This window comes from Halyomorpha halys, unplaced genomic scaffold (assembly GCF_000696795.3).
Source record: "Halyomorpha halys isolate HHAL.00 unplaced genomic scaffold, Hhal_1.1 Scaffold135.1, whole genome shotgun sequence".
Lineage (NCBI taxonomy): Eukaryota > Metazoa > Arthropoda > Insecta > Hemiptera > Pentatomidae > Halyomorpha > Halyomorpha halys.
Window position 1 is genome coordinate 635614 of NW_027113702.1, and position 9499 is coordinate 645112.

A 9499-nucleotide genomic window follows, 5' to 3' on the forward strand; every position below is an offset into this window, starting at 1 on the left:
TAATCAAATAAATAGGCAGTTATTGATTAACACTATAAACAGAAGTAAAGCCAATATACCAATGTAATTTCATCTACTATCTGAAAATTTGTAAACGCTCGCCAGTTAAAAATCTCACTATATGAACCATGTATTTATTCCTAGGGGACATATATCCCAGAATAAAGTTATTTTTTCATTTTCATTTTCATATATTATTATCGTTTCGGGACCACTGTCCCATATTCATGTACTTTAAACCTCATAATTATTTACTATTAACCTCAAAATTTGAAACCCTCCCGAAACGTTGTGCTACAACATGATAATTTAAATTAAAATAAATTACATTCAAATGGAAGTTTATTAACCTCAAAAAAAATTTTATGAATTGACTTACCAGACTTCCTAAAAGAGAAAATCCAGAATTTTTTTTCCTATTCATTTCTTTTGTTATACTTTACTTATATTTCGCCTCTTTATCTAGTATTATGATTACATATATTTTCTTTCTCTCAATTTTATTTTTGTATCCATAATTTTAATTTTTAAATTATTAATAACAAATATATTCATATTTCTTTGCATTATATAACTTTTATTATGTTATTTTATCTACTTATTCAATTACCTATGTATACATTTTATTTTCTAATTCTCTCATCAATTTATTTTATTAATTCCATTTTGTAAAATTATTTGCTTTATGTCATTCTGTTTATATCTTGTTCTGTTCTTAGCCCTGATGAAGGCTAAAAATTCTAGCCGAGACGTTGCCCCGATTAAATAAATTACTTCAACTTATTTCTGTTTTATTTTGACCACACCCCCAACCATCTTCTCCTCGTATAAGTCATCCACGGTCAACTATATCTCATAATTAATCATATAAAAAATGTTTGCCGAAATAGTGGTACTATTCCTCATAAATAATAAATAAAAAAAAATATTTAAAGAAAACCACTAAGGTATTCTGTTTTTCTTATACCTGATGTAATGAGTGTGTTCTCATTGTTAAAAAAATGTCTAATTATAAAAGTACTAAAAGGAATAAGAAAGATCCACCATCTAGATTTCGGGTAAAGTGGAATTATAACCTATTAGTTAACGTTCCACATATTAAAGCCACTTCTTGATAGAAAAAACAAATATCACATTAATACAGAAAACAAATAGAACATCTTCCTTCAACAGTACTAAACAAAGAATAGTAATATAAGAACCTAGACACGGAAGCAATATTGGCAACACAGCTGAAAAAATTACATCGTAACTATTAAGTAAATAAATTAGATAACATTCTCACGCACTATTGGTGATACATGTACACAGAAGTTATGAAGTCCGTTTTTAAATTTTTGTGAAATTCAAAAACAAGTTTAAAATGCATGATTGAATATCTCTAAATTTTTTGGTATGGATATTACTCGCTTATTGAGTTTTCATTCAACTTTAAAATTGAACAAAGTGTATGTTATATACATATATATGCGTGTGTATGAGAGTGATAATGATGGAACATGTATAGATTTATGTTTAAGGTATTATGTTTTAAATATTTTTTATTAGAGTGCTACCAACGGGTAGTTTCTCTACACGCCTGTAACACTCCAATTTAACTTAGATCAGATTTACTAAATGTATTATAATGTATAGTTGTAAATAGCAATAAATAAATATTTAAAAAAAAAATTATTTTTTATAGTTCATCTTGAACTGCATTCTAATTGAGTATTTTTATTTATTTTTTTTGCTATGTTCAACTATTGTGCTAGGGCTTCATGGTGTCATGAGAAATAAGTATATTAATGAAGGTAGCAAGCTTAGTCAAACTTAGCGGAAAGTGTGCTAACTTCTTCATGAGAAACACTTGGTCAAACGGCAATTTAAAAAACTTCTAAATCTTGTTCATACTAAAATAAAAAAAAAATAATAATAAATGAATAGTTATAATAGATACATATATATCTGATTGATCTATCGATAATACATGACATGTATCCGTGAACCCGGCGCCAGCAATAGATCCTGACATCCGCTAGCCCGGATTCCTGGGCAGGAGACCGAGCTAACGAGAACAGATATATCAAGAGAGGACAACCGACTGACCATAACTCTGCAGTGGATATTTTGCCAACAGGGCTGTGTGAAAGTAGAGAAGATCCTCTTCGGGAGTGGTAGTATTTTATAACGAGCAGGTTTTGAGTGAGGCTGACCGCTTGTCCCATTCCTGAACTAAAAAGTAGCGGGTTCGCGAAAGGGCAATGGATATTAAACAAGTCCATTTGATGATTGAGAAATTTGGTCCGAAATTCTTAATGGATATGCTAATTTTTTTTTTATCATGTTTGTTTTAACTATTTCACATCATTTTCATTCAAATATAGTCGCTTAAGCAATAGAAGTCGAATGGGCAACTTTGCCTAAATACTTTCTTATAAACTTAATATCAAAATAGTTAGTCACTTAAACCGGTGCTACTACGATCTCACAATGCCAAGTTAAAAATTCGATTTAGGTCTCTGCTGCATGATACTATTAGTATAAGAGCCGGGAAGAAAAAAAGGCAGTTATCTCACCCCAATTTTGGATTACTTTAATGAAAACTATGTATATTTACTAATCAAAATTGATGAGTCTGCCAAGTATAGGTAGCGGAAACAAAAAATTGCGGCTGTTTAAAAACCTTAAAAAAACACTAATTTTTCATTTGTAGCTCTATATCTTAAAAACTACCAACAACACTAGAAAATCTAAGAGAACATTAATTAAAGAAGAATAAATTTGCTTAAATATTAGCCCTAAAAGAGCTATCTACGTCCAATAGTTCTCGAGATATAGCTTTTTAAAAAGAAAAATTTCTTAAAACATCTACTGAAAGATTAGTAGTTAGTTAATTTATTTTAAGAATTCTATATTTCAGGAACTATGTGACGTACAGATGTCTATTTGCACTCTAAATAAAGCTACTTTAATGGGCTATAAAAAAGCTTTACCTTCGTAGGAATAGTAGTTTTCATGATATTCGCTAAAATAAATTGATTTATAGTTGTTCGGACAATAAGTTTGATATATAAAAAAAACCTCATTTCAGACACCATTGAACGTACAGATGTCTGCCAGCGCTCAAATTAAATCTAGTTAAATTTACTACATTGCTAGTAGGAGTAGTCGTTTTTATGATATTTGACAAAATAAACTCACAAAATGTTCTAGTTGTTTGTATAAAATGTTGGATTTTTGAAAAAATATATCTCTAGACCCATAAAACGCACATATGTCTGCCAACACTCAAAATAAAGGAAATTAACCTTGCTATAATGTAGGTGACACATATCTTCGTAGGTGTAGTAGTTTTTATGATATTTACATATGAATATGAATTTGGCAAATGAAAATTTAAACTATAAACCAATTTATTTTAGCAACATTCATGTAAACTATAACTCCTACGATGATAAACATCATAAACTACTTTATAGCTGATTAAACTAGCTTTAATTCGAGTGATAATAGACATCTGTACGTCAAATAGTTTTTGAGATATGAATTTTTCAAAATAAATTTCAATTTTGAAGCACTTCCTAATAATTCCATTTCGTTTATCATTTCTTCGGATGTAAAAAAATAATCAAGTCATCGATTTTTTAATTAATAAAGTTTTATTTAAAAATATGCTAATTTTACTTATATTTAAATAGATTATTCAACATGATCAAGGATGTAATTTAACTACACATTGTTGCTACTTTTTAAAAATAATTTGAGGAGACGATGGTTGAGGAAGTTAACTTTTACTTATTTGTGTTCTTTACTAAGGACACTCTTGGGAGTTGGCTATCTCCTCCTCATATTTAATCCACAACCAATTAATAACTCATCATTTTTATTTATGAGTTGATTTTAGGTGAAGACAGGTATGTGAACTGAGTTACAATGGGTTGTTAATAACTTCACCACAAATGTATTGACGATTTCACAAAGTTTTGACGCAATTATCCTTTGCGATTTTGTACTTGCGGATTGCTTGTTAGAGTGAAACGTTGTTAAATCATTAACAATTTTTTTAAAATTATTACAGTCTATTTTAGCTAAGCTTTCATATTTTGCCTAGTAAAGATTTTTTTTACTTCAGTCCTCCATTGAGGATTTATATAACCCAGTGGAAACGTCAGGGTTCATATCTTGTGGCTTTTGCAAAATAAATTCTGACTGACCGAAGTAGGATTCGAATCCAAAACTTTCTGGATCAAGCGCCATGGCACCCACACCTCAGCCCGCTTAACTATCAGGTCCTGAAGTTACTAAAGATTGATAAGCTGTAAAAAAGCACATTCTTCCTGTCCTCTATCGAGTAAATAAGTATTAAGCTTTAAATACAAGTAATCAGGAATGTTTACCTCAACTACAGTTTCGCAACTATTTTCTAAATTATAATTTTTTTTTACTCATAATAACCAAATTGGTTACTTTAATTCTTTAAAACCTCCAAAAAAAAGACATTAGAAACAATATAAGTATTATACGTTTAGTTTATAGCCATCATATCATGAAATATCAATTAGTATTTTATTATATTACGTATTAAACATTTAATGCAATAGGTGAACCTATTTATCTCTTGGGTCTGAACAATCTGTAAATAACAGTAGTTTCGCAAACAACTACGTTAGAAGAACCACTCGAACCTATACCTTGCTGAGACAATGCACTTGAGAGATAATGCCAGATCCAATATGTTATAAGACGAAATAAAAATTTAAAACGACCTTTCTGATAGTGTGAACTGATAAGGATTCGCAATACTTCCAAGCTAGGATTTCGTTAGATACTTGGCTCAAGGACTGAAGAACGGGAAGCTCATTTCATAGAAATAACACTTTCCAATCCTTTTTTAAAAAAAACGATTTTCGAATGTTTGTTTGAATTGAAGGTACTCGAATCATCTTTTATCAATAATTCAATTAACTTATCTCAAAACTCATTTTTTTCACACGTTTCTCTCAGCCTACGTGAAGCGGGCGATAAAAAAAATCTTAATCAATATTCAGTGAAAGGATAAAACACTACTTTGTAATATAATAATTTCAAAATTTTAGGCTGAATCTATAAATATTATTCATGGTCATAATTTTTTTTTTTTTTAATGCAACTTAACGTTAATGGATATTAAATAACAATTAAATATTTTTGTTACATTTTTTTTTTATTTTAAAAATATTTTCTTCCCTTGATAAATTTAACATACTCTCTACAAATTGATTTTTCAAATCCATAATTATAAAAATAATAATATTTAGAAAAAATCAAATAAACATTCAATATACTTGTTGAAGTTCAATATAATTGTTCAACATTCAATATAATTGTACAACATTCAATATAATTGTACAACATTCAATATAATTGTTGAAATATTTACGATATTTTTTATAACGTTTTATGATAATTATTACTCATCTCTTATCTCATATAGTTTTTATTTATTCTACTGCTTCTAATTTTTTTTTTCTTTTTTCGTTATGACATGTTATATGAAGATAATAAAAAAATCTTAAACCGTATTCAGTGGAAGGATTAAACACTTAACTTTTGTATATAATAATTTCATTTTTTTTCAGGACTGGATATATAAATATTATTCATAAACAGGGTATCAAGTAGTATGTATTCTTTATTTTTAAGTAACTTTAGTGTAAATGACTTCTAGGTATGTTCGTTTTTTATTAAACAATTTTTACTCTTATTAAATCTAGTATACTCACTTAAGATTTTATTAATTTCGAAAAGCACTAATTGCTTAATTATAAACATAATAGTTCTTAGGAAAAAATCATATAATCTATTAATTAAAGGAATTTTTAAAATATTCATGATATTTTTTGTGTTTAATTTAGCGATATACTTTATTTAATTAAATATCTGTATCGATACAACCCATGGAGGGTCAGGGTTTCAATACTTTGTAAAAAAGTACTGTTACTAGACCGACGGTTGTGTAAGGAGGTGATTTAGTCCCAATCACGCTCGACCGCCATATTTTTATCCAATTAAGTGTATCCAATTTATGAGACTGGATGGACCCCAGGAGGGGTCCAGAACCCATAGGATTAACTCACGGCTACAGTGTAATTGAAAACAATTTACTTTATTTAATACTAGTTTCATCACTTATCTCTTATATTTTGCTATTATACTGCATATATATTTTTTTTTTTACTTATTTCGTTATGCTTTGTTATTTATATCATATAAATTCCCATTTAATGTTATATATTTTGCTTAATATTTCTCCTTACGATTTAATTATCAATTATCAATCGATTTAAAAATATCAGTACTGATTTAAAAAGCCTCTTTGTTGATTCTAAATCAATAATTGACATTTGTGGATCCAGATGAAAAAATTAATTTTTTTTTTTACTATATTTAGTTACGGTTGGTTAAAAATCCAATAAATACTTGGTTATAATAATGAAATACAGTTTTTGTAATAAACCTTATACATGAAGCCATGCAACCATGCATGCTATAAACTGAAACTATATTTTTTAGTTTTAAATTGTAAAATAATAAATGTATATATCCCAATAAAACTACAGATATCTGTTACAGTTGAGTGGTATTACTTACATCATAACGGGAAATGAGATAAGAATTATTCGAGCTACAGAATTATGCTTTAATCCAAGTATTGTGCTTGAGGTCGGTTGATCCATGGCTACTCTACTGTTTTAATTTCAGGTTATTTGTGGACAAAAGAATTATCAAGTGAGTCAACAATAAAATCTGAAGACATACAATTACTTTATAAGGTCACTTATATATTATCTTATATAATTTATTATAAACATTTACATTTGAGGCGTTGCGAATTAGCCAATTCTACATTCAAATTTTTATTTTTTTAAATTAACAGATTCGTTACTACTTTATCACGATGAAAGAAACTCTCATTTCTCCTGATGAATCAAATACCAAAAGAGTTAATTAAAAATAATTAAATATTTAGAGACAGAATTCACATGAGTTTTGAAATAATAAATATATAATAGCATTTCAAAACCCATGCGAATTTTTTTATAATTAGACGAATATCTGTTATACGATTTTTTAACTAACATTAGAGATGTTAATCTGGGTTCTAGTTTTGCTCTGGCAAATAATTATTTATTATGCTTTACCTGCCGTTGATGGACACTAGGGTCGAAAGATCTCCTTGAGGTACACCCAGCCTTCAGAAAATATGTACCCTTTAATTTGGAGGAAAAAATGTGGTTAAAGGTGATTTACAACCGTTACACATTGCACAACAGTTGGTTTAGAAACAGTACTCCTTACAAAGTACTGAGCACAAGGGGGTTGTGGCAGTTCTTTTTTTTATGATTATTTATTTTACTTTTTATTATTTTTATTGTTTCTTTCTGGCATAAATAACCATTTACAGCGTAGGGTTTCTTAATAATATGGTACATTATTATTCTTTAAAATATTTATTTTTATAGATGATTATCTGTTTTCTGCATCTGCCTCTAATAGTCGTTAGCAGAATTTCGTTGGTTTTATCAAGCTTTATTTATTTTTAAAGTAGGTCGTTTGAATTTGTATTTTGTTTTTTAATTTATTGTCATTGAAAAAATCTCAAGTTCTAATGGATGTTAATGTAAAATAAAGAAATTTCTGTAGGTTTTAGTGATAACAGAAATAACTTTAACAAATTTATGGAAATTGATATAGTCATTTAAAAATGTCATATATAGTATATATTTATCTTTTTATCTGTGAAGGAATGAAAACATCAGCAGTATTTTCATGTTATACTGCTGGTATATACAAATAAGTGTGGTGTGCTAGATATAATGTAATAAGATGATTTTCTGTCTTGTCTGTCTTTTTTTTATCTAAAGAGTTTATTTTTATCATAGCCTGTTTTTATATGTAACTTAACTTAAACAAAGCAGATTTACATACTAATGAATTTGTTTCAGGATCATAATTTTAATTTAAGACATGGTTGAAAACAGTTATTGTTATTTTTCAAAACGTTGTAGTTTAAATGTTTTACAAGAACTTTTTTGGATAATATTTAGCAAAAAAATTTAACGATAGAACTTATATTGAAAGATATGTTTAGTAACAAATTCCTAAGGAACGGATATCAAATGAACATTTGGTGAATGTTTTGTTAATGTAAGTTCTCAGACACTCTTACAAAAAGTTCTTCTAGGGAATTTACAGTAAAAATCTAACACAAATAGTTTTTGCATTAATGGTTTCAAAAATATTAATAAAAAAAAGTAAGAACAAGAACTTTTTCAAAATTAAATTTCACAGTTATTTCGGAATCCAGTGTTAAAAAATAACTGTTATACCCCCTCTACCATGGAATTAGTTCCTTTTGTATGCTAAAACATTATCTGCTCTCTAAAAATAACGGTTGTGTATGAGAGAAATTAAGAAGTAACGCTTTAGCATTTTTTTTTATCTTTATAGAGAAGCAGGCAAAGGTCAAGACAATTAGCCTGATAAGAAATTGCATGTTCATTCGGCAATTATTAGCGTATGTGTAATTAGTGGAACACCCAAGGCTCATTTTAATGTTAGTTTAATTTATCTAATAACTCAGTCGAATCGATCTACAAATATACGCTATGTTTGTGCGTTTAACCTAAAATGTTTAATATTAAAAAAAAAAAATAGTTCAAAAATGTGTAATTACTTCTCATAAAAACACCTCATGCAAAAACATAAATATTAAAGGAGTATAAATAGGATTTTGAAAGAAATGACACAAAAAATTATTAATAATTACCTAATGATTCATTATATAAATTATTAATGTTTTACATCATAAAAAAAATAAAATAAAATAAAAAATCGAAATCACCATACTAAACCAAAAAAAGGAGCGGCAAAAGTTAATGACCACTCTGTTTAAAGGTAATTAATTTGATTACCTTTTAAATGATCATAATACATAAAATCTAAAGTTTATGATTTATACGTAATAAGCTTCCTAGAGATATGTTCAATATACGAAAAATTCAAGGGTTTTATGGAAAAGACTTTTCATCTTGTTAAGTTTCATAAAAAATATTCGAGTAATTTAGGAGTTTACGGAAAAAATACGCTCTTCATTCACTTCTTTCCCCGAAATCGATCTTGTTTTCGTCTATGTCGTCTTTCGGTTTATCTCTGTTGTGGTTTTCTAATAACTTTCAAATTTCAAATAAATCCTTCTAAGAAGAAGAAAAAAAAACGTTTGTCATATTTCCTTATTATCCACCGAAAGGAATATAAAAACCAGAGATTAGGGATGTCAGCGATAGCGTGATGCATGGCTGCAAGGAATATATGCTTTAGCAATATTTAAAAAAAAGTTTATCAATAGGCGAGGTGATAAATATAGTTATTGATGGTATCTATATCTATACTTTTTCATTTTTATGTTTTGAGTTATTATGATTCGGTTATCATTTTGTCTTTCGTTAGCCGCAACATGCCGACAAAACAAACGTCA

General features: G+C 27.9%; 1 protein-coding gene across 2 annotated transcripts in view; it reads left to right on the top strand.

Moving 5' to 3' along the window:
• The window catches only part of br (broad-complex core protein), a 285943-nt gene that overhangs the window by 120903 nt on the left and 155541 nt on the right, over window positions 1–9499 (top strand). Inside the window, exon 1 of one of the 2 annotated variants that reach the window (XM_014416835.2) lies at window positions 6697–6750. The exons of the other annotated variant lie outside the window; for it this stretch is intronic. The gene's annotated coding sequence lies outside the window, so the exon portion shown is untranslated. Of the gene's footprint in view, window positions 1–6696; window positions 6751–9499 lie in introns of those variants that run through there. 2 annotated transcript variants of the gene reach the window in all.